At 39.1% G+C, this 25,681-nt stretch overlaps 1 protein-coding gene across 2 annotated transcripts in view; it reads left to right on the top strand.

Moving 5' to 3' along the window:
• The window catches only part of LSAMP (limbic system associated membrane protein), a 999,229-nt gene that overhangs the window by 428,118 nt on the left and 545,430 nt on the right, over positions 1 to 25,681 (top strand). The gene's annotated exons all lie outside the window — the stretch shown is intronic.

Below are 25,681 nucleotides of genomic sequence, written 5' to 3'. Positions count from 1 at the left end.
GCTTTGTTTTTGGTGGAAAGATAAGACTGTCTTCAGAAATACTTGCCAAGAGCTTTGTTTTTGCTGCCTTGTTTTCCACTGTGTTGTGTCTCTGGCTGGTCAATAGTGAGCTGTGGAGGCCTTGAAAGGCACTCCCAGTTAGAAAGACATGAGAGGCCTCTCTCCCAGCTGTCTCCTTTTGATAACGAATCCTGTTCTATTAGGTCAGAACAATGCCTGTCTTGTTCCTTGGGTCAGCCCTCTCCCTGTACGTCAGCCTTTCGGTTACTCCCACCCTGTTTCCTTGTTGGCCCCCATGCCCTAATCCCACCCTTGTGACACCCCCATGCCCCCTGGTAATTGGTCTTTGATGTTTCTTCCCCTGCCCTGCTCATCCCATGTGTTTAACCTGGGCCCTCAGACCAGCCCCTTTGCCTTTGCCTCTGAACTCTGGGACTGTGCACAGGCATGGGTGAAATAAACATCTTTGTAAAACTCTTGCAAAGGCCCCTCCGGCTTCTTTATCTGCTTCACCTCAACAGCTACCCCAACAACAACAGTGAACGATTGCTGAGTTGTTGTCTTCTCTCACATCTGTGCACAGTGTACCTGTGGCTCTTGTCTCTCTGCTTTGGGGCTGTTAGGTACAGCAGGTTGCTGTGCTGCTCTTGGCATATGAACAAAATGCTTCACTGGTATTTGAGGCTGAGCGCAACTAATTGGAAGAAGATTTCTTGTTCCTCACCTAATCAGAATGAAGGGAGGGAGGGAAGGATGATACTCATCCTCTTGCTCTGCCTGTCAGTGTATTTTATCCTGTCTCATGCATGTGTTCACATGATATATACTCATGGTGGCATTATTAATCTGCTCCTGACATTGCTGCTTCTGAAACTTGCTGGAGTATGATTTGCTCTTTTCCTTTAGGTATCTGTTTGCTTAAAATTGTGTCCTTCTAACTTTGTCTAAGAATTCTGGAGTAATGTTTGGAGGCCATAAGAAGGAGGGTACAAGAGCTTCTCCAACAGGGCTTGTTTTTACATTTTTCAGAGTTGGGAGTAACAGCTGTGTGTTGTTCCTGCACTGGTGTTCTTACTCTTTAATGTATGCCTCCCTCTTTCAGGGCCAGTTGGAGAAGAAGGGAAAGAAGTCACATACCCCTTTTAAATCTGCAGGTCACATATAATCAATTACTTTTTGACAAAGTCAGGCAAGAATCCTGAAAAAAGTCAAACTCCCTAATTAAATGCCTTCCCTCACGTAGCTGACGTGTACTAAAGGATTCTGAAAATTACTGCAACAAACAGGGTTTCTCTTTCTGGCCCTCCAAGCAACAGTTTTCCAGTGCAAATGAAGTAGCTTCATCAAAAATCTCCAAGACTTCTCAAAATAGAAGATGAAGTAAGTGCAAGTCTTTAAATTATTTATACTGGAAGGTACAAAATTAACCCTTATGCTTTACATAACATCTTTCTGATTGCAGATAATAGTTCTTTTTGGCTGTTGAAGTCAGATTTCTAAAATAAAGACATTCACTATGAAGCACCCTCAGGTTTTCCTGGCTAGCTGATATAAATGTTTGCTTGTCTTCAGGTACATGGATCTATCCTTGCTTGTAAGTATGTTCTCTGTTCTTATTAACACATAAATAAAGGACAAGATCCATGCCCCTTCTTCATAAACTTTTGGGCTAGCAATTACTGTAAAAACATAGGAGGCTGTGATTTTTTGCTTCTAAACACTGGACACTTGTCTCTGGAGTCTACAGTAATGAAGGCAGCAATGTTGTGATAGTGTTTGTGAAGCCAAAGATTGTAAAATGTCCACCTGTCCTTTGAGAAGATCATTATCCCAAGAGCTCAACATTAACTAGTGTCTTCATCATTCAAGTGCAAGCATAGGGTTATACAGATGAAGCTGCTTTCTGTCCTCTAAAATTATGTTTTTACTTTATATTTCTTAGGTACCACTTCATTAGAAGTGGCAGGAGGAATGAAGATAGTTTCTGCAAATGTATATGCCTCAGTTAATGAGATTTTTCTGAACTAAAGTATTGAGGACAAAGTCCTTCACAAATGTATCCAAAGGACAACATCGGAGCCCGAGATTAGATACGCAGCCCTTAAAGTAAATCGACAGATAATGTGTCCTCATTGAAGCTGGTGGAAACTAGATAGCTAAGTTCTTTTGAACACTTGAACCTTAAGCAGTTGTAGCAAGGTGACATCCTGGAGTGTGGGAAAACAGAGAAGCTGGAAGGTATGAGATTTTATTATTTAGGCAAGTCATGACAAGGAGATGATAAGTGTAGAAAATCTTTTCTCCAATATACAGAAGCAAAAGGTTAAGGCTCAATAATTTTTTTCCCCTTTTTCTTTACTAAAAAGATCATTCTCTTCTGAAGACAGGGAAATAGGCATTGCTGAAGTCACTCTTAAAACCCCTGACAGAATAAGAAACAGAATCCAAATTTGCTAACTCTTAGTACAGTGTTAGAAAAGTATCTTCCACAGGAGTATGCAGACAGGTTTTGGTATAAGGATGAGAATAGGAGGAATAAAGAATGTGCTTCTCTTTACACCTAAATCAACAACTATGTTGGCTACCGGTGGAGGAAGATAAACAACAATAATTAATGAAGCACAGGAAAATCCAAATTGTGTGGCTCTGCAAGCTCTAGGAGGTGGTTCCAGCTCTCTCTGTACTTACCTAGACAGAATGTATTAATTGACATTAGTCAAAGGCTGAACAGAATTTCCCCCCACCACAGTGATTGCCTTGGCAAGTGGAGTCAGGGTTGCCTCTGCCTTCCTCTTTTTACCAACAAATATTGCAAGCCTGATCCTATGGGGATCTTTTCCCATTCCTGGGACAGGAATGGAAAGGTCTTAGCTGTCACCCATTGGATGGTAGCCTTTAGCTCCCCCTATGATGTTGGAGGTAATTAGTCTGTTCACTGGGGATGATCTGGGTTTCTGGGATAGCATGTAGGCTATGCCAAGATATTTGGTTTGGCCTTCACTAAATCATCACCTCTCCTGAGAAGGTATCAGTGGGTAGGGGTGTTAGTCGAGAAGGATTTAGCTTTCAAAACACTGTTATCAAACCTGTTCTTGAGCATTTACAAAGTCCTTCTGTCTGAGCTGTTGCTACATAACATTAGAGTTGCATATCTTCAATCTCTGCATTGTGGAATGAGAAATTCTGTGTGATTTACTCCTTATATATATGGTGACCTCACCATGTCTCCAGCATCATAAACTCTTACATAAACTCTACATCTTCTAGCACGCTTGAAGTCTTATCTATCCAGAATCCCTCCCTACACTCCTTCCTAAACTGACAGAGAAGGACAGGACACAGATCAGGACGAAGAAAACAAAAGGTGAAGAGCTCTCTCTTGACTGTTCCAGCCTGCATTCAACATCAGTGTGTAGAATGTGAGAGAAAAACCCTGCAAGATTATCAGTTTTGGTGGCATGATTGCTTTCTGCAGGGCTTCAAAGTGCAAATGAAAAAAAATGACGAAGTTGCATCACTGAGTCTTTTTTGCTGCTGGAAAATGTAGCATTGTGGATTGACCTAAAATGTTTTGTGTAAGAAGGTGATCTATTGAAAAATTTAAAAAAAAAAAAAAAATTAGGTGGTATTCCCTAAATTATTCCCTAAATTTCTAGGGAGGCTTAGTAGTGTTGCTGTTTTAGCAGGAAGGATGATACTACATTCAGGGGGAAGTGTGAAAGTGGAGATATCATCTGTGTTCTTCTTTTGGCGGTACATCAAGGGACATCCCCCCCGAGGTACCCCTCCTTGGCACATCATTTGGCATGTCACTGGTCCTAAACAAGGAGATTCCAGAGAAATACCCTTCCTTGGCATTTCAGAGATCCATACATGTGAAATGGCCACAGCTTCACTTCAGATGCGAGTGTGCTTTTGCTTTTTAGATGTTCACCTCTGATTCAAACCTTGTTTGAACCCTTCAAGGGATTAATATCAGAAATAATGAAAAAATGCAGCAAACAGCAGAGACCTGATCCTTTATTTTATTTTCATTTCCTTAACACATTTAACACATTTGGATTTAAATTTCAGGGTTTGCTCATTTTAGAGGCTTTTAGGAGGGAAGGATATTTTTCTAGTGCCTGACAAAGTGCCATCACAGAGGGAGGAAAATCTGCAGGTTTACTGAAAACAGCTCAACAGAACATAAAAAATTAATTCATAGCAACATTCAAAATAGTCATAAAAACTTCCTTTAAAATTTCTTCCATTAGAATTTTTTTTCTGTAAAATTGATTTAGAAGGATAATTGGGAATTCCCTTTAGATATCTTTGAATACAGTGTTAATGATTGTTCATGTTTAGAGTGCTTTTTATCTTGAGAAATTTATTTAATGGGTTAATCTTGGGGGGAAAAGGAAGAGTGACCTAAAGTGGATTTTTGTAATGTTTGCTTTGGAAAAAAATTTGAGCATTGATTCTCTGGTTTTGATTATTAACTTGCATACCTGCCTGAAGATTTGGAAAAAAGAAATCTTTAGGCTAAAGTATCTATTACCTGTTATAGCTCTGCTCATTATATTCACTTTTCTGTCCTATTCAAGGCCATGTATAATCTCATGACATTCAAGGCTTGCTCATAAGTGATTTTCAGAGCAGCACCTTTCCACCAGTGAACTATGACAATGACAGTAGATGGCATCCTGAATGTCTGCTCTTCCTCTCAGTGCTCCAATGACATTAACCGTGTTGCAGATGGTCTGCATCCTGATTGGGCAGTGCATCCCAAAGCAGCTTATTTGTGTCCCTGTGCCTTTGGAGAGGAGAGTTGAACACTGTCTCCATAAACATCTCTGGTAAAGTGGGTCATTAATTTTTAAAAATGCTTTCATGTCAAAATGGCAATATTAATGGATGTTTGTTTTCTTTTAGCAACTTCCTCCAGCTTACAGAAAATCTGTCTTTGGCTTTCAGCTTCTAAAGTCTTCCTGATAGATATACTTGCCACTTGAGACAACAGAAAAAGTTGAAAAGAAAAATTCTGCTCTCAACTCTCTAAAATCACTGCTGTAAATTCTCTCTTCACTGGTATTAGGGCAGTGTTTTCATACTGAGTGTCTATGTTCTGCTAGGGAGGGAGAGAATGTGGCAATTTGAATATAGGTGGATGTTTACATAGGCATAAATGGAAAAAAGACAGTAACCAGTGTCTGCTGAAAGGCCATGCCTGGGATTGGTATTTAATTGCTACTTTAGCTTTTAAATTCAATTTTTTAAGCATCTCTGATGATGGTTATGTGCAAATAATGATAGCTCCAGCACATTCTGTATACCTCTTATGGGCACTCCAGGGATGATCAAAAGGAAAAGGAGGGACAATTTCAGTCAGCAGAGACAACAAATTTGATTAAATTTTCTTGAAGGACAGGTCCACAAAAGAAAAAGAAGTATATTTTACTCTCTTTTTTTCAAGATCTTTAAGACTTTTTCAAATATTAATTTCCAACTAACTCTAACTGGGACACCTACCTCTGCCAGCAGGATTATTTTGGGGATATTAGTAATTTTCTGTGTGGTCAGTAGGAGAAGGTGCAGAGCTGAGATCTCTGCTGCCTGGACAAGGTTTGAGATAAGCTATCAAGTCTTTAGTCATGATGCAAGAAAGCATTTTTAATGCTCTTAATGTTGCTGGTTTTCCCACTCATTTGTGCTGATCCTTACACAGTTCTTTCTCATTTGTTTGTGCACCCATTTTTCTGTGTCTGTCTCTCTCTGTCTCAGTCTTTATCTTGTTCTCCCATGCATTCTTCTTGGGTTTTGTCCTCCTTGTGCTTCATCTTTGTCTTAACTTAGTCTCTATTCTTGCTCTCTTTTTTTTCCCTTTGTCAGTATGTTTTTCTTTAGGTTTTTTTTTTTTTTTTTTTTTTTTTTTTTGGGGGGGGGAGATTTGTGCATGCATCTGTCTCTTCTGTGCTTTCCTTTCTCTACTCATCCTTTATCTGTTTCCCACTCTTTCTCTTTTTTCCAATTCCATTAGTGAAAGTAGATAATAACTTGTGAATTCAAGTGGAACTTCATTTCTGAAACCGTACACTAGTGCTGGAACCTATTAAGCTCAATAGCGAGAAATGAGAGAAATCATAATTATCAGGCCAGTAAAATACATGAAACATAAAATTTGTCAGGGAAAGTAATTGAAATTATTGGAGCAGTTGGGTCCTGGTGCTGTGCAGACCCTCAGTGATAATGGAAAGGTTACGGGCAATGTTTAGCAATGCTGATGAGGCCCAAGGTGACTCAACACCACCACAGTCAGCAACTTTATGCTCTGCTTACATTAATTTGCTAATACATCTTTGGAAATGGCCAGGCTGAGCAGTGCATTGGGGTTCGCAGAGCCCCTGCCAAAGAGCTGGTGCAGCCAATGTTGCAAAACTTTTGCTTTCGTTTTCCCATTACTTCAACTCCCTCTCGTCTGCTCCTTTTCACATCTCTCTTTTCTATTCTTTAGTCTGGCCATCTGTTTCCCCCTGGAGCCATTTTAGAGTCTGTCTGTACAGTCACAATACGTCAATTATTTAAAGCTTCTACCAAGGCAGTTCCATCCCTTACCCTAGCATTCCCCTCTCAGGAGCTGTACGTGCTTGCAAATTACCAGGGAAGTCCAGGAGCTTTTTCTGATGTTTCCATTCTCTCTTTGTGGGTGGGGAAGCTAAATCAAAGGAAACTAAGGTTGTCAGGATCCGAGGTGGACATAATATATTTACATCTTTGGCTGCACTCTCCCTCTTCTCTCATCCCTTCTTCGTTTCTTGACTATGGATATTGCAAGGGTTGTGGCAGAGTCAGTGCAACTTTCAGTGCAACCAGCCAGGGGATTTGTGCCTATGCTAATTCAGTGTATGCTGAGTATCCCTTTGGATTCTGTGCTATATAATAAAATGTTATTGCATCTGCTTCAGCAAGGCAGCCTTGAAAAATTGGCATGAACATTGATCCGACAAGGTACAAAATCTATTCGCCCACTCTCATAAAGGCAAACACTAATGAACTATTTGTTCTGCGTGGAGAGAATGATTTTGCAGGGCTCCTTGTTTTTGAAAGGGAAGGAGATGAGCAAGGAGAGAGAGGAAATAGCATCTGCTTCTCTTTAGAACCTGAAACACATTGTGAGAATTACTGAATCATCTAGCTCCCTTGTTCTTTCTTTCTGAAGGGTTAATGTTTTTTGGAGAGGATGACATAGTGTCTGTGTTTTCTGCTTAGAATCACTGTTGGGGGGGGGTGACACGTGTAGGCCCCGATCAGATGCCTGGTCTTCTCCTTTCTTTCTGTACCTGCCATCTGCCTTCTTCCTACCTGCCCAGTGTTCTGCCCAGTGTGTCTGCCCAGGGGCATATTCACTCTTCTGGAATTTCAATCCAGCCATGTGCAGTTCACAGATCATTCTCAGGCCATTTTCAGGCAGACTAAAATGTTCTCTGCAGGGCATCTGCTTCAGCCCCATGTAGCACAAGTATCATCACCTTGTTCCAGCTGCCTGCTGTCAGGCTCCTGCAGTACAGGTTGAGGCCATTCATTGTAAAAAGACCTGAAAGCCATCTACACAGCATGGGCAGAGAAATAATCACACTATTGGAAGCCATGTGGCAATAGTGGTAGATTCTGTTACATTGCCTGTAGCTTCCTTTTTTTACCTTCAGCCAAACTGCTCTGTGCTTTCCCTCGTAACTGGTTGCTGTTGTGGAAGCAACTTGTTTCAGTAGCCCTGTATCATAAGTAGTTTTGTGGGCTGCTCAGACAAGAGAGGGGTCTGCCTTGTCCAACTAGATGCACTATTAAAAATGATAATCTGATAAAACAAGAAAAACCCCACCAATTCTAATGAAATTAAATCCTTTCTCCAACAATCTTTCCCCAGATGTGCTGCTGAGCCTGCCATTTTCACAGCAAATATACTTAGTGCTGCTAGATTTCCAACCGCAGAAAAAATGGTGTTTAATGAACTGTCCGAACAACCTCTTAGCAGCACCAGTAGGAGTAGTGTAGCTTATTAAGGTTGATGCCTTGGCTCAAAGCAGAGCTCCTTATTATGGGGAATATGTTATATATAGCTTGTCCAAGAGGGCCAATTGTAGATATCACTTCTATTACTATTACCATTAATACTTTACTGATGGCAATTTTAAAAACACTGGGTAGGACTTAGAATAAGCAATTTAAGAATAATCTATGGCCTTTTTTATGGCAGTCTCCCCTGAAACTCTTGTCAGGTGCTGGATTTAAAAAGTCCCTGCACAGTCCCATCAGAGAAAACAAGATATCAACAGCTGTAATGCCAGTAGATAATAGAGAAGTTATGTGGCATTGTAAGAAAATGAGGCATTATTACAAATGGCCAGGGAACAAGAATTATCACCAATGCTTGAAATGGCTGGACTGGAATATACTTTCTCCCCTGACACTTGGGAAGATGGTCTTTACATTTAAGGGAATGAGGATTCTATTGGTATTTCTGTGCCTGGGAGCCTGGTTTCACTAAGTGGAGAAGTTGTGAGGAAGCCCAGGGGAACATGGAAGAGGGGGAATCATTTTCTTCCTTGCGGAATTGTTTTTTGCTTCTGGCAAAATGTGGTCCTGCTGTTCTCTGGTATTGTACTGCTGCTCCCGCTGCATTGGCTTGGGCCTAGTGGGTGAAAAATAGCTTAACAAGAAAAATGTAGTTTCCTATAGATTCCTATATTTTCACCACCCCCTTAGAGGCAGTTTTCTACCCTAAGGGATGTCTTGGAAGCATCTCCAGGGGTGTCAGATATGGTTCCCCATTTTCCTGGGACATGATGTCTGCCAAGCAGCATGCTGTCTCTTGTGTGTCAATGCATGAATTTATGATGAGCCTTGTGAGCATCCTTCTGCCCTGAAGGACCCCAACAGCTGAATTGTATTTGTGAGAACTTCTGATTTGATTTTATTTTTTTTTTAATATATGTGAAACAAGAAACAATTTTCTGCTGTCCTGGTTGCAGGTAAATTTCTAGAAATGTTATGCACAGATTTAAAAATTCAGAGAGAAAATTAGAAAAAATGTTGACATTATTAATACAGATTATTTTTAGGGGATGAGGTTTTTTTTCCCATTGATTTTTGTGTAGTTTTTTGTTGGTTTTATTTTTGTATTGACAGTAATTTGCCACATGAATGGAGATTCAATAGAGTTGCTTCAAAACATAAATCCCAGATTATGGTACTTAGTCCCCTAAGATCATTATGGGAAATGATATCTTATGTTTTTTCTAAACCTGTTCTGTCAGTACAGTTTTTGTTAAGGTACTCAAATAGAGTTGGAGAAGTAGATTAATTTGTTTCACTGTAACAAGCTGTTTTTTCTCTTGTTATGAGACTTCATGAGGTAGCACAACTGAGAACTGTGTAGGTTGAAAATGCTACAAAGTAATGTTTAAATCCAAGAAAATATTATTATTTCTGTGATGAAGAGATTAAGGGGGAAATAATTCTGAGGCCATCTCTTTTTACAAGGGAATAAAAAGCATTATTGGTGGCAGTAGTGAAGTTTCCTGGCTTCAAAACTTTTTTTTTAGTTTTGAAAATTAAGATCAAAGCTGCATAAAAAGAAGACTCTCAAGTGGCTTAATCTGCATATTTTCTCATTAAAAAAGAAAAACATTTAGTGGATTTTCATGCAATAATATGAATTGTCCAGATTTTTTATAATGGACTTTAATTTTTAATGAGACTGATCCTGCAGTCTGGTTATTTATAACTTCCATAACTTAATGAAGTCCAGTGAGAAGGACTGAAAGAATGGAAGCACCTCAATCTAAGCTAGCAAATAACAGTCAGAAAATGTAAGTGATGGGATTAGCCTGTAAGGGGATGCTTTAAATGCTCTCTTGTCCCTTTAAATCCAGGAGCTGTGAGGAGATGGAAATAAAGCATGCCAAGCAGGACTCGTGATAGTGATGCTTTGTTAAAATGTCAGTTTTCAGGAAAAAAAAGTCTCTAGGTCAGTCTTTTGCGGTCTTGAAATGTTTTGTCTTGTGTGGGTGCTGCTGGCAAGCTGTTCATAGACACTGGTGCATCAAAGTGTCCAAACAATGGGGCAATGCTGGGAGCAAGCAGGAAAATGAATTGCAAAGAGAGTGGCTGCTTAGTGCATATTAAAACAATTCACAGGCAAACACAAGCAGAGAGAAAGGGGCCTAGTTATGATCCACCTCAGTTTTCACTGCTACATGTGGAAGAAACGGGTGTGTATCAGAGAAGTATGTTTTGTCTTATCTGAAGAAAAGTGATCCAAGCCAAAAAGCATCCAGGCCCCAAGTATGCTGAGTGAGGCTAAGTGGCAGGTGGGTTTGGACTTGCTGCCATCTTTACTCTTTCTTTTTTATGCTTCTCTAGGCGTTTTGGTGGCATTGTTACAGACTTCAGAGCTGTTTGGTGGTTGAAAAATCAATGGACTGTAACACTAAGAGACCTGGATTGTGCATCAGTTGTTCCATTTATCAAGCTTCTTTTCACACTCTGCCTAATCTCTCAGATGGATAGCTGAGGATACTGGTGAAACTGTAGTGCTTTGTGACTCAGTCCTCAGCTTACTACAAATTCATGTTCAAAGCTGTGATGATTGCCAGTGTGAGTGCATACTGCAGAATTACTGCTGACTCTTTCCACAGAGAGTGGGTATTTTACCCCAAGGTAAAAGAAAGATACAATAACATGTAGGCATTTGTAGAAAATCCAGTTGTTCTTGTATGGCAGAAGCAGATACAGCCAGTTAGAGCAGGAAAAAACAAATTGCATGCATTAGTAATTTCTGGAGTACCTGGATCTTTCCACCTTGGTGTATTCCATCCTTCTGGTGTTGCTGGAAAGGTAACTGTGGAAAAGCTAAAGGTCTCAGTGGAGAGGCCATAGGGGGCTCCTAAATAGAAAAATTAGGAAAAAGAGTTTTACTCAGACCTTGTTGTCTGGATCACACTAGATCCTCCATCATTCATGTCTGAACACAAGCACAACTGACTCTGGAGCATCAGTGAAATGAGAAGCAGCTGATGGCACGAATGCTTTAATAATTGGGTTGTTTTTTGCAGGCTGATAAGAGTTTGCCTAGAGTAATTGCCTTGAATATGTGAGCTTGATCAGTCTTCCTACACAAAGGTATAATAAGTTTGCTTTCTTGTTGAAACCCTCTGGGGCCCTGGCATAGCTCTGTCCATGTGTCTTACGAACAGCACAGGCAGGTCCCAGAGGGTGGATGAAGGGTATTATAAAGTTATCAGCAGCAAACAGTTCACAGGATTGAGATGAAGTTGTCTTTCTCTTGTTGATTATTTTCTCCTTTTCACTTGGAGAATATGGCAGTGTGAAGTATGGCAAAGCCCCTGCTACTCTTTCTAGAGTTATTCCTTGGATTATTATGCACCTCCTTCTACCACTGTACTATGCTATTACATTTAAATCAGTTTAAGCAGTGGTTCAGCAAAAGCTGTTCCCATACTGATGATTCAGATACATGCCAAATAAAATACCTCTCTGTTGTAGATTCCTGACAGTTTGAAAGTTAATCAGTAGCTGTGTTTTAAGCCTATTCAAGCTGAGACAAATCCTGATAGCTTTCAGTGAACCTTCTATATGTTCCTAAATATGATTTTGTTATTATAACTTCATTTCAGAAGGCTGGGAAGGCTTGTGGGTATCTGCCTTTTAAAAAGAGATGGCTGGTTGTATGATGACCTCTCTGTGTCAGTCATTGTTGCCTGTTCCATGTTGTGAACCACTGGGAGAAGAGAATTGATTTGACAAGTTTAAGATTTCCTCAGAATTGGTTGTCATTCAGAGTTACTTGCTGGCTAACATCCATAAAGATATTTCTGAGTTTTGAATAATATTTAACTAATAGAGTGTTTTCCATCAGTTCACTAAGTGATTACACCTACTAGCTGTGTTTGCAGTCCTAGGTTGGCATGTGACCCTGTTCTTTGCAAAGGACATTGTGTGGTTCATAATGAATTATAAGCTTCATATGTATATATATATATATATATATATGTATGTATATAAAGATTCTGGGCAGGAAATTCACTTGCTGGTGAGTGCTGGAAGTGAATAGACAAGTCATTCTGTACGAAATGCACAAATTTGTGGAATAATATTTTTGCTGTAATGACTTAAATGTATTAGTTTCCTTGCAAGTTATGTCAGTTCTGCGTGCCTGAAGCATCTATGGAATATATTGTAATTACATGGCTTTGTGTGTGTACAGAAGCTGCTGAGCTGAGCATCCAAGCTGTGTAGCATTACGAGTTACTAGAGCTTATAGTTCAGTATGAGTGCAGAGGCATATGTTTCCAAAGAAATAAAACCTGCCTTCCATTACTGCAGATGTGTCAGATTTTTGAGAGGCAATAGCAAGTATCAGTAAATTAGTAATCATATTGTGTGATGAAAACAAGATATCCTCATTCTTCTGGAAGCATTGATGCATCAAAATGAAGTAACTCACACGTATTCACCAAAGACCTCATGTCACCTTAGGAGTTGTTTGTGTCTTCAGGTAATAAATATATCTATGCAGAACAGGTCAGTACCTATGGCACTGAGAGCCTTGTGTTCTGTATACACCTGCTATTTACTGTTATACCATAACACCAGTTCTGTGATGGATTTTAAGTTGCTTTCGTAGCATTTTATATGTCCCAACATCAAGTTGGAGGTATTTATTCCTTAACTTTCAATAGCATGTACTTATCACCTCAAGCAACCAGAAAAGTTAATGTTCTTGGTGGTGCTCTGGTATCCCAGTTTGATGTAGTTGAGAGCCACACTGGGAGGGTGAAACCAACACAGGGGAAATAGAAGAGTTTTCAGTGCACAGGTGGATCTGCACATCTTGATGAGAAAATACCAAGCAAATTCTCTGAGATCAAGTGTCCAGGCAAGTTAGATAGAAGTCAGTTGATATCTCAGGGAAACTGAGCTGTAGGATTCTTTCCTGCAGACAGGATTCATGACTAAACATTATCAGTAGAAGAACACAGCTGGAGTTGTCAGAAAGTAAGATGATCTGTCTGCACACTGAACATTTCTGTGGGTTCTGGTGAGGAAGAAGTGGAAAATTCACATTATCGGGTGGGAGAAGGGGAGGAAGTGTATGGAGCATCAGGGCACAAAACTCTGACAAGCCATAGTGACATTCCAATTTTCCAACAGTTTTTGTTAGTTAAAAATTTCCAGTGAAAAATCATGACAGTGCAGCCTACTCCCACATGAAATTTCCCACCAACGTGTGGGTGTGCAAGCACCTGCTTACACCTTATGCTGCTCTGTATTGAGAACAAAATTCCATTTTGAACAGAAGCAGCTCCAATATATCAAAAAGCACTGCTGCTCTGCAGCTCCCTCTGCTCTCCCGACGTTGGACTGTCCTGGAAACCAGAAGTATCCCATACCTTTTTGAGCCAGGATGATATTTTGAAAGTACCTGTGAATGCCTTTTGTGAGGGAATGTGAGCTGTTCTTCATGTAACTGCTCTGAGCTGTTTCTATTACCTCTGTTTAATATTCCTGACTTGTCTCAGATCCCAGATATTTAATGCAAAACAATAAAGGGGAGAGGGGACAGAACCCTCTCACCAGTCATTTGTCTTCATCACAAGAGGTACTCATCCCTCATTTCCATGGTGATCGTGCAATTCTGTGTTTTGTTGAAGCTACACCTCCCTCTCAGTTACAAAGGAGCAGATGCTAAAGGAGAGGCCAATGTAATTACTAACCTTTCAGCTATCCAGCAGCCCTATGGTTTATCTGTTTTCATCAAGTGAGGATTGTGCCTAAAGTAAGAGGACCTGACAGTTAAGGGAGTTGAGCTTCATGGAAGGATGGAGGAAGGCAGCGCTGCAGGAAAGGTTTGCTTACCTATAGAAGACATGAGACCTGAGTGGAACATTTTGTACAGCATTAACTGCAGTTGGAAAGATCTAAGAGCTGATCCTTCGTGTATATACTGTCTCTCACATGTGCACTCTTACTCTCACAGACAATCTGGAATAGCTCCACACAAATAAGCGAAATTATACATCTGTAAAGCAGGGTGAGGTGATAGTAAAATTGGTCCTTTTTGGTGTTAGCTTGCAAAAATATATTTTCAACTTCCTTCATATGAGGGTGTTTCTAGAGCAAGCAAATGAGAATTTAGATGAGAACTAAGAAGGCATCTAACTTCTGTGATCCCTAGTACTATATTATCTCAAAATGGAAATGTGATTGGTCACTCCACCTCAAGCAAACAAGCACTGAGTCTATAAATCAGCATGAATTTCAGGTACTTGCTTAAAATGCAAGGGACCAGATGTTCTGTGAGTGTCAAAACCTTGCCTTTGAATATAAACAGCCAAGTGAGACGTTTAGTATTTGTATGATCACTGATGGGTATGCAAAAGAAGCAAAAATACATAGTTTGGGGACCACAGTCAACTATGGAAGAAGTGGAAGAAGTGATCACAGCTCTTGAGAAAATTCTTGATTCTTTTTCATTCACCAGAGGGTATGAATGATGTTGCCTAATAAACAAAGGGAAGTAACTGGAAAGAGAGATTATTTATTCTATTTTATTATTATTATTATTATTATTATTATTATTATTATTATTATTATTATTATTATTATTATTATTGTTGTTGTTGTTATTGTTATTATTATTTATTCTTCTTTCCCTTTCTCTTGCTGCCATGTGTAAAGTAAATAGAAATAAATTAAGCAAAAGGAGTTCAATAAATCCTATCTCTACTGGGCTCAGAATGGGTCTTACAAGTCTTACACTGGGGTTGACCCCAGGGGCATGCTCAGCACAGTCCTAGTCCAGCCACTGAGGTTCCCTGTGTGTTACTTGCATGCTCCACTTCATCACCTATAAAGTGTCATTTTTTCCCTAAACCCTCAGCGTGAGGCCATTTGAAGACTTTTGGAATGTTGCTGGTAGGAACATTCCAGTGAATTCTGAGTTGGCTGCAGAATACCTGTCAGACATACTTAGGAGCAGAAGTGCTGTACTTGTCAAGTATTAATATCACTGAAACTTTCCCAAGATCTTACATATAAATCATTATCTCCTTCCCTCCTCTCTCTCCCCCACACACCAGCTTGTCTGTAGACTTGGACAGTAACACAGCCACAGGGAAGGACTGCTTCTGGCTTTTGGTTCTGCAACACAATTAATTAGTTATGAAAGTTATTTTAGGAATGTTATTTCCATCCCATTTCGTATAACATCACAGTACTGTATGAGATTGCTAGAAAATCATGCAAATTGTATCAGCCATTCCATAACTATTGTAGCATTGACCTTTTTCACCCAAAAGTCAGTGCACCAGTCATCAAGTGATCACATCATTGAAGTGTTTATGTATTGTCCACAGCAATTTTCCTCAAAGTACTGTAGAACCCATAATTATTGCAGGGAGAATAACATTTTACCCATTAGACCTGGAAACACTCTAAAGGATGGTCTATAGCACTGTCAACTTATACAAGAAAATTGCCACTAGTACAATTTAACTTGATATTGATGCAGGTGGGAGACAGAGCAGACAAGGTCGTGGTATCCAGGCTTGGATTTTACAATGATTTCATACAGTACAGTGCAGTATTGGTTTCAACAAATATAAGTAAAAATGTCAGGGTGAAATCCTGTTAAGAGTTGTAGATTTCCAACATGTAGTCAGTTGCATTGTATGTACGTGACTGGAATGGTAGAGTTGATTTAATGAGCTTCTTGCTTATATGAGAAATAAAAACTAACAAACTTGAACTAGGTCTGAAAATTTAAAAAATAAAGTTAAAAGCCTGCGGAACACAGTAATTGGATTTGTGGAGGTGATCCGTCTCTTCAGCCTTATTTTTTCCCACTTGCCTCCTATGGATTTTTTTGATTGAATACACCACTTGGAACTGGTAGTGGGGTGACAGAGGGTGCAACAAGGGAGGCAGAGACAAAAAAAGTGAGTTATTTCTGTGCATGTCTACTTCCAATTTTACTGAAGTAGCATCTGACTTGTGGAGAAACAAGGCAGGGGCTCTCATCCGTGGGAATTCAGCAAGAGCAACCGTTTCACATGGAGTCAGAACACCCCTGACCCAGGGAAAAACTGAGTTGAATCAGAAGTATAGTGCTCATCTGCAAGTCCTCACAGGCTGGGAGATACTGCTATTAAAAGTCTTTGTAAATCAGGACTTCACATGTGAGGCTGAAAGTTTTCAGGGAATATCCTATGAAAGGCAAAGCATTGACACCTCTTTGCTTGCATTAAAATATTATGAGCAAGAACTAGAGGAATAGATTGTTGTAAGAAGGAATGATACATTATCTATATAAAATATAGATGTAATATATAACAATTTTATATATAGAACATGTTATATATATATATATATATATATATAAAATATATATATGATTAAAGCATGGCATAGAATTCCAGGCCTGGAAAAACTTCCTCTTTTGTTCAATATAAACATTTCAATGTCGTGTTTTTGTTTATTGTGCATTATTTTACCTTAACAAACCCTGTGGACTTGAATCTGTCATCCCCAAAATCTGAAACATTAACCACATACCTACGCATCACTTACAACTAAGAAGAGGTTGAGATATGAACAAAATGAAGAAAAGTTGCAAACATGAGTAAGTCCTCATGGGCTGTATTGTCTAGAATATGAAAAAAAAAAAAAATTGCTGCATCTTGGAGAAGCAGAGGATATTCAGGATGCAAGACAGGTAGGCATAGTGCTTTTCTTTATGGGTCTACAAACCCATATAGGTTTGATGAGTTCAAAAATAGCAGAGCATGGGAGGGGCAAAACCCAAGAATTTGCAGCTCTGGTAGGTCTTCGAGACTTAAGAGCATTGGATTAACCAGAATTGCAAAAGGGAAAATATTTAAAAGCTGTGTTATCATTGCTAGAAAAGCAGCATATGATGTTACCTTGGCAAACTGAGATGCTCTGTGTTCAATGAGAAGTAAGGAGAGTTTTTAAAAGTCTAGAGAATAATCTTCCCTAGAACCAGTGTGATGGTGAATGGCTCTGCAGAGGAGTAGTCTTTTGCAGGCAGGCATGGCAAAACTCTGAATGGTAGTTACAGAAGCCTGCAGTCTCTTGTGTGTGTCAGCAGCTAAATCTTACTTCTTACTGGGATCTACAGTAGTTCTGTTCATTGATTTGGTGAGGAAGGAGTAGGAACAGGTGCTTCTATAAAACATCCTTTATTTCTAGTCATGCGAAATTTACATTTAAAGCATCCTGTAGCTAAATCTAATTCATCTTCAAATTCTATGGGAGGCAGCTTTTTTAGGTATCGAGGTGACCCTTTGCATTGCATGTGAAAACTGTTCTCTTACAGTAACACAAAGCAGGCAGAAGTGGCTTGGGTTGTGACAGCACCAACCTATCTACACACTGTGGAGCCCTCGTGCTTATGGGGAGGTATAGTTTTGGGTACTTCAGACAGTCTCCTGTAAGACAGGTCAAGGTTTTCATGAGAGCGGAGCTTTAAGAGATCATGAGAGTATTTGGCTCTTGAAAAGCTCTCTAGTCCATCCTGCAGCTCAGGGAATAATCAAGTTGCTTTTGCCATTCTGACAGATCTTCATCAAATCTGTTCTTCTAAGAAAAAATATCTGGTAGAGACATTCTACCAGTTCACTGAGGTAGTGAACTTCTAGTTCTTGCTCTTACAGATAGAAATTTCTTTTGAACATCTAATCTTATCCTGTTCAGTTGCAAATTAAATTAATTATGTCCTGTTCTATCCTCAGCAGACATGGAGAACAATTGATCACAGTTGTCTTCATTGCATTTTGCATAATAAGAAATTGTTATCATGTCATACCTCAGGTTTTCCTAGACTAAACAAACTAATTTTTGTAGGGTTTTTTTCTTTTTTTCTTTCCCTTTTCACCCCCTTCTTCTTTTTTTTTTTTTTTTTTTAATGTTCTAATGTCCTATTTCTTGAACTTTGTACTTTTCTCAGTGCTGTCTTGTTCAGTCAATCTTCAGGTGCAAATGCCAGTATTGGACAGGTTACCTCAGAGATTTGGATACAGTTGTGGGGGCATGCTAGGGGTGATATGTTTTCAAAGAAGCAATACGACAATAAACATTAAATGGCAGTTTTGGTCACTCTTATTTTGTTTGGTATAGCATTACTGACAAACAGTAGAGGACTTAGAATCACATCTTAATATGTAGTCTGCCTCTCTGTATTACCTGGACAGATTATTTTTCATTTATTTATAAATAAAAAGCAAACCACAATATTGCTGTGCTGTTCAGGAGGACTAGCAACCAAGTTTCTTTTCAACAGTGAATGCTTACTAACGGTGAGTGGGGCAACTGAATTTTTTTTTGCCTTTGTGGAAGGAAAAATAACAGAGAGGCAGAAGACTGGGAAGTAAGCATGTACAATAATCTTTTCAGTCTCTGTCAAACTAGTTGCTAAGGTCAAACATCAGCAGAAATGACTCTACATCACTGAGGAGTTGCTTGGTGTCACAGACTGTTTGCACAGATAGCAATGCTGTTAATTCTACCTGTGTCTTTCACAGATCATAGTTTACTTGTCTAGTTGCAAATGGACCATCCAAAAACCAGTGCCACCTCCTGTGGCCATTCAAATGTTCATGTTTCAGAAGGAATATGAGGGGCTAAGTTTTTCACCGGAGTGTTTTGAGCAGTCCTAGTGGAAGAGCCCATCATGAACTTATAAAACAACCTGCACTCTTCTTTCTCTCTGGGAATTCTCTGTGAACAATGTGGAATCTTCAGTTATTCGGTATTGACAATCATTTGTCAAATATTTTCTATGAATGATTTTTTTCTATTACTGCTTGTCCATGATCTCCTGATTGAGAATATTTGAAATCAGAGATTACTAATTAGCTGTGATTGCACATACTGGTTACCTAGGGCAGTGCTAGTCCCTGATGGGATGAGCCTAGGACTTTGAAGTACATTTACACAGTGAATGCTTATGATTAAAAATTTCTTCACAAATAATCTCTAATGGCCACTAAAAATTGCTGTTTCTTTGAACACTTCTGCCAGTAAACTCATTAGTTAGAATAATTGCACAAAAAGAACACAAAAGGGGGAGTAAAGCAAGGCAGACTAATTTGTTTTTAAATCAGAAAGAATATTGCTGAAATATTCTAGTCTTTCCCAGTCCTTTGAGACATGCCTATGTAAGAATATTTTGTGATCTTGATAGGCCTTTTTACTCCTGAAGCTTTAACAACTCCTGTTTCTGGCAGGCAGGATCTTATGGATGAAGTGTTTTTGTGTCTGTGATTCCTCGCTGCTCTGACCCGCTTCATATTAAGCAGATAGAAAGAAGGAAATTGCAGAGTTCAATATGCTACTGAAACAATTTCTTTTTTCCTGAATAACCAGAGAAAAGCAGAGGGTTAAACATGGGATAAATTTTTATAGATAGCCTAGATTATTTGTGCCTGATAATTCTACAGTGCTTTCACACGCTTTGGTAAAATAGGCAGAGCAGATACTTGGATACCAGGAATCCCATGGATTTTGATTTTATTCTTCGTTTCTTTTATGTGTCTGCACAGTGAGAGAGGGTGAGTCTCATTTTTAACTTCCTTCAGAGGCAAAAGCCTGTTTTGGTGTTGGGTGATTAGCTTTAGAAATCATGCTTAAGTAGATGTTTAGCTGTAAATTTGCCATTGTTCTGTCAGCTTTAGTTCCTCTTGGTTTGGTCTCTTTCCTTCTTTTTTTCTTTTCCCCACTCACTAAGGACATAAACTTTAATGATGAGATTTCATGCTCAGTCAGGTTTTTGAAAGCCACTTATGTGAAGCATCCATCAGATTATATACCTGCCCTGTCTGGATGCCTGGTTTTCCCTCTCTACAAGGGGCTGGTGGTCAAAAATATGTAATGAACTACTATTGACAGCTTATCAGACTACCACCTCTCCTTCCTCTCCTGCTGCAAAAAACTTATGCAAGTGATGGCTTAGTCTGTCACCATGGAAATTGTTACTGTCTGGCATTACTCTAGAAAGTATAATTGTGTTTGCTTCTTAACACACCCACTGACACATTTTTACAGAAAAGACCTGGTAAATTGGTAAATCTCTTCTTCTTTCTGTGCTTGTGTCACTGACCTAGCACTGGATCTCATGTTTCTCTGTGGGTTTTTACCACTTTTCAAGTAAAGAGTCTCATTTCTGTTAGTCTTACTGCATGGCCTCTGCTACTGTGGAGAAATGTAGGAGAATATTTCTATAAACAACAAAATCATTTCAATCATGCCAGCAGTATTGTTTATAAAGTACAGGGTCTAGCACCTTCTAGTTCATGTTAGGTAAATATAGTTCCTAAATTGTGTTTAAAAATGTTTGGAAGCAGGTGAAGATTTGCCACTGCAAGGACTTAAAGCATCAAGGTTTTTAATGTCCTAGCACCATGACCAGCAGAAAATGTCTGTTTTTTCCATGACTTTTCTTCCTGTGCTGGACTTTAGTGCTAATGCATCTTGTTTTCAAGGAGGAAAAAGCCTATGTTTGTGCATGTGCTTGTGAGATGCCTAGGAATAAACTCTAGCTGGAGTTTATGTCGTTTGTAAAGCACACTGTATTGCCCATCCCTGATAAAGGGGTCCTGCCCCAGCGCACATCTGGTGGCCTGCAGTGCAAAATTTCACAGCTATTTAAATTGCCAAAGGTTGCTGAAGAGCATGTGGCACTGCGGCACTCACCCCTTTCCCCCAGGTAGTTGTTGCCAGAAGAGAGGAAGGATGGACAAAGGGAGGCGAACTGTGACTACATTTGGTGAAGTTCATCTTTATAATCTTCATGTCTCAGGAATAGAATCCCCTAACTATAATCGTGTCTGGATCTCTGAGGTCAGCCTTACCCACTGCACTGTGCTTCTTCATTCATTACAGTGTGCTGAATATTGGATATTTTTCTGTCCACTCCACTTCCAACACAGCATTATTATTTGTCAGTTGCTATCTACCCAACTTCTTCTTTGATGACCTTTCTAAATGTAAAAAGAATAACACATAAATATCTTCCACTAAATAAGAAAGTACAGGTATTAGATAAATAGAAGTTTAATTATGTAGCTCTGTAGTAGAACGCACTAGTTATCTCATAACACTTCTTCGTTTCGCCTGACAATATAGAACAGGAAATAAAGAAAAATAATTGTTGCCATTTCAAATCTTGAAGAGATTTCACAGGGGGAAAAACCTAATTATTGATATTTACGTCTGTAAGGATATTATGGCAAACAACCATGACTCTTGCAAAAATATCTCAAAATTTATTAGTTTTGTAGCTGACATAAGAAACCTTTACAAACATCAGGTGTTCTGTTGGACCAACATTTGATGATTTTGAAGATGAATTTTGTTCTACTAAATAACAAACAGTCTATTTGATGAACAAATTTGGATTTTTCTTTATTTTATTTTGGTCTTCAAGTTAAGTAAGTTTATTTTATTTGTAATCTGTTATATCCTGGAAGTGTCACTAATCTGTAAGGTCTGCTTTAAATGAATTGCTGCTAACTTAAATTGTCTGGGCCTCTGCTTTGCCACTTTAATGTGTTGCACAGCAAAAATAAGCTCATTAAGGCTCCCCACTCTGGAGAGGGGGTATAAAAAAAACCAGTATGACGAAGGCCTGTCTTTGCATTGTTTGCCACCTGAAGCTTTATTGCATGAATGACTAAGAAATGGGTCACAAACGCCCCTCTGCCTTTCTGCTGAGATTGTCTGAATTGTGCAGCACTGTTTATTTTCAGGATTAAATGCTAGCCCTTGCTCTGTGAGCACCGCATCACACCCTTAATTTATTGTCAGATTTGTTAGCACCATCGGAACAGTCACCTGTTCTTCCCACATTGTTTTTTGCAAGCCTGTATTCTCTAACACCTCCCTAACCGGGAAAATACAGTCCCCCTGACAAACAGCTTGTGTTTTACATGAGCTAGAACAAAATGAAACTTCCAGCCCACATAATATACAGCTTGTGCCTTGAACATTTCTGTGCAGATTTGCCCCTGCTTCAGGTTCTGAAATCACAAACTGTTTTATTTAGTCTTATTCTCAGCTAATCCCATATCCTTCCCACCAACTCTGCTTTGCCTTTCACAGCTCTCCGTTTAATGGGCCTCTGTTTAATGAGTTGAAGAGTTGTTTTCAGAGATCAAATACTGTTTTCAGTAGACATGTACCTTCATCTACTAAAACAAATTCCAGTGGCTTTGAGAAGAAAAGGGTTGACAGTGTAGGGAAAAAAAAAGAGACTGATGAAGAGAAAGGTGGTGTGATTGCTGAGCATTCTGATTTGGGAGGCAAGCAGACTAATATTTTATTCCTCCAGTGTTCTGTGTATTCATCACTCAGACAGAATCTCTGTTAGTGGAAATCTAATTCTTCAGTCACTGGCCAAAGTTAATTAATTTGTAAATATATTTCATCTTTTAAGTGACAGTCCTTTCTGACAGAGGAGCTGATAGAAAGAGCAAAGGGGTTAAGGCGTCATGTTACACCATGTACATCCCAAGAGACTGAGGTGACATCAGCTAGTTTCATCTCCTCCACAAGCTGCCCTTCATAGCATGGAAATACTGTAGTTTAAGTGAGGAGGGGAGCATTGCTCTTAATGCTCTGCTCCTGATTCCTTCACCTTTTATAAGGAGAGTCAATCTAGAGTTGTGTTTATCTAACCTTGCCATATTTTTTTGTGAGTGATTCCTTCTCCAGTGGTCTCATTTGTCCCCACCTTGTACTGCTCTACTGTTTGGGTTTCTAATAAGCAAGAAGGGATTTTCTAGTTTTGATTGGAAGGTAATGCCTTGAAGAGCAGTGGTCACATGAATGTGTGCTTTTGAGATGCCAGAAGTTCCACTGAGAGATGAGAAACTTGAGAACTGGGCTTACAGTGACTCCATGAAGCTCAGCAAGGAAAATTCTGCATTTGTGGTAGAATAATCCATAGTCAGTGCAGGTCAGGAACTGTCTCTTAGAGTATCAGCCCATCAGGGAAGGACCTGGGGTTATTAAACAGATAGCTGAGTATGAGCCAGCAAAATAAGACAATCATCTTCCTGTAGCCCAATAGAAGTGTGATTAAGAGACCAGTGGAGGCTCTCATTTCCCCCTGTGCAGCCATGCTGAGCCTGCATGAGGATATTATATCCAGTTTAGATTTCCTAGTTCAACATTGAGCATTGAAAAACTAGGGAGGGCCTCTAAGATGTTCAGGAACCAAGAAGGCATAGATGATAAGGAAAAGTTGAGGGAATTCTGTTAAGTCTGGTGGAAAGAAGCAGTAGAGCAAGGAAATAGTAATTGTTAGTTGATTGTTGAGTAGCAAAAATAGCAGATACAGGGTCTTCCCAGGAATGGCAAGTGATAAAGCAAGGATATCCTGGTTTGGCTGACATAGAGTTAATTTTCTTCCTAGTAGCTGTTACAGTGCTGTGCTTTGGATTTAGTATGAGAATAACAATGATAACACACTGATGATTTAGTTATTGTTGAGTATTACTTCCTCAAAATCAGGGATTTGTCAGCTTTCCATGCTCTTGCTAGTGAGCAGGTGTGTGAGAAACTGAGAGGGGACACAGCCAGGACATGTGACCCAAACTAACCAAAGGGATATTCCATTCCTGGGAACGTCACGCTTAGTGTAAAAACTTGGGGGAGTTGTCTGGGAGGGAACCACCTGGACATTTGTTAGTGGTTGGTAAGCTGATGGATTGTGTTTCACTTTTTTCTCTTGGGGTTAATATTTCTCTCTTTCTCTCTCTCTCACCTTCAATCCCTGGCTCTCCCTCCTGCTTATTTTAATTACATTTTTTATTATTAGTTCTGATATTTTATTTTATTTTGTTATCTTTGAATTATTAAATAGTTCTTATCCTAACTCATGAGGTTTATCTTTTCTTTCTGATTCTTCTCCCCACTGCAAGTTGGAAGTGACAAGGGGCAGTGTCGTACTTAGTTGCTAGTGGGGTTAAACCACATTAAAGAGTGGATATAAGATGCAGGGCTCAGGTGAAATACTAAGAGAATCTTCGTCTCTGGAAGGGAAGTATTCCATAACAAAAAGTACAGAGATTGTTGCAGTATCTCCATACTTGGAGATTTTTAAGACTTGACTGGACAAATCCACAGTTGACTTGATCTAGGTTTGAGTGGGAGATTAGACTAAGCGATCTCGAGGGTTTCCTTCCAACAAGCATTTCTGTCATTCTGTCAGTTGAATTTGTTCACTTTGATATAAAGAAAAACAAAATCAAAATCTTTTGAAGCTGAAGTTGCCAACATATAAAATGGCCATCAAACCAAAAGCCTGCTATTCTGGAAAAATAAGCTTTCTGAAGCAGAAATAACAGTGTCTCTGTACAGCAATTGTAGGTTGTCTAGGACTCAGTCCTCATCCATTCATGCTGTGAAAATCTGTTTTGATAGAGAGGAAACTATGCTTCAGCTTCATTTAAATAGAATTTTAATAAATTAGATAGAAAATTAATGTATTATGGACAACATCTTTCTTAATGTAGTTTATTTTGCTGTGCAATTTCTGAACTGATTATCTGAGACTACAAAGAAGCTGACACCACTAAAGTAACCCAACAGTGAAATAGGTGGTGAAGGGGGGGTTTAAATCATCATACTTATCTTTTGTAGTTACCATAACTTTCAGATTAGAGATGTTTGCTATTTTTGGAAATAAGAACTTTGGAAAGAAGAACTTCGCTGGGTTGGCTTGCACTTTGTTCACTTTTTCTTTTGGAAGATAGAGGGGTTAGAAATTGACTTGCTAGAAAATAAAATGCAGGTTCCAGGTCTTAAGACTCATGACCAGCAAGAAAAACTAACACAGCAATTGGTATTTCCATATCTACTTTCTTTCCTTCTTTCTTTTTCAAGAAAGTCTAAGAATTGATTTGGCTGTCTCTAGTTTTATTTTTGACATTCCACTACAGAATTTGTTGTGAGCCGTGGCTAAATTCTCTCTGCAGAGATTAAATATATATTTCTTTTTCCTTGGCATAATGTGGAGCTTATACTGTGCGTAGTATAAAATTTATGGCACCTTAAATTGTTTACTTCAAGTCTTCTTGCTGGTTGTAAACAAAGGGAACAGGAGGTACTTACATCTCTGAGCAACTTTAACTAGCTCTAAAATTAAAAAAAAGAGAAGTTTTTCATCATACCACTTCCCAGTTTATTTCACATTTACTTTTTCTTCCTCCATTACTAAGTAAAGACATAATTTGTTAAATTCTTAGTAAGTGGGATTGAAGTGTCACCAGATTGCTAATAAAGGAACAAATTAAATATCAAATTAAATACTAAATTAAAGAGTTAGCCAGGCTAGAGAGAACTGAAAAACAGTATCTGTACTCTATTAGCAGCTTGGAAATAATGGAAAACTGTCAGCAGAAATCCACTGTCTTCCATGAATCATCCAGTATCTTTCATGTGGCGGGCAAAAGAATTCACCAATGACAGGTGCTGTCACTGTATATATTTATTCCACAAGTTTTTATTTTCTCTATCAGCTACAGTGATGGACAATCATGTCTTGTTTCCAGAATGATGGCAATTTCTAAGAAATTCTACAATCGCTGCCCTTGAAGAC

The sequence above is a fragment of the Sturnus vulgaris genome, chromosome 2 (genome assembly GCF_052056855.1).
Source record: "Sturnus vulgaris isolate bStuVul1 chromosome 2, bStuVul1.hap1, whole genome shotgun sequence".
NCBI classification, from domain to species: domain Eukaryota; kingdom Metazoa; phylum Chordata; class Aves; order Passeriformes; family Sturnidae; genus Sturnus; species Sturnus vulgaris.
This window is presented reverse-complemented; position numbering and strand designations above follow the sequence as displayed.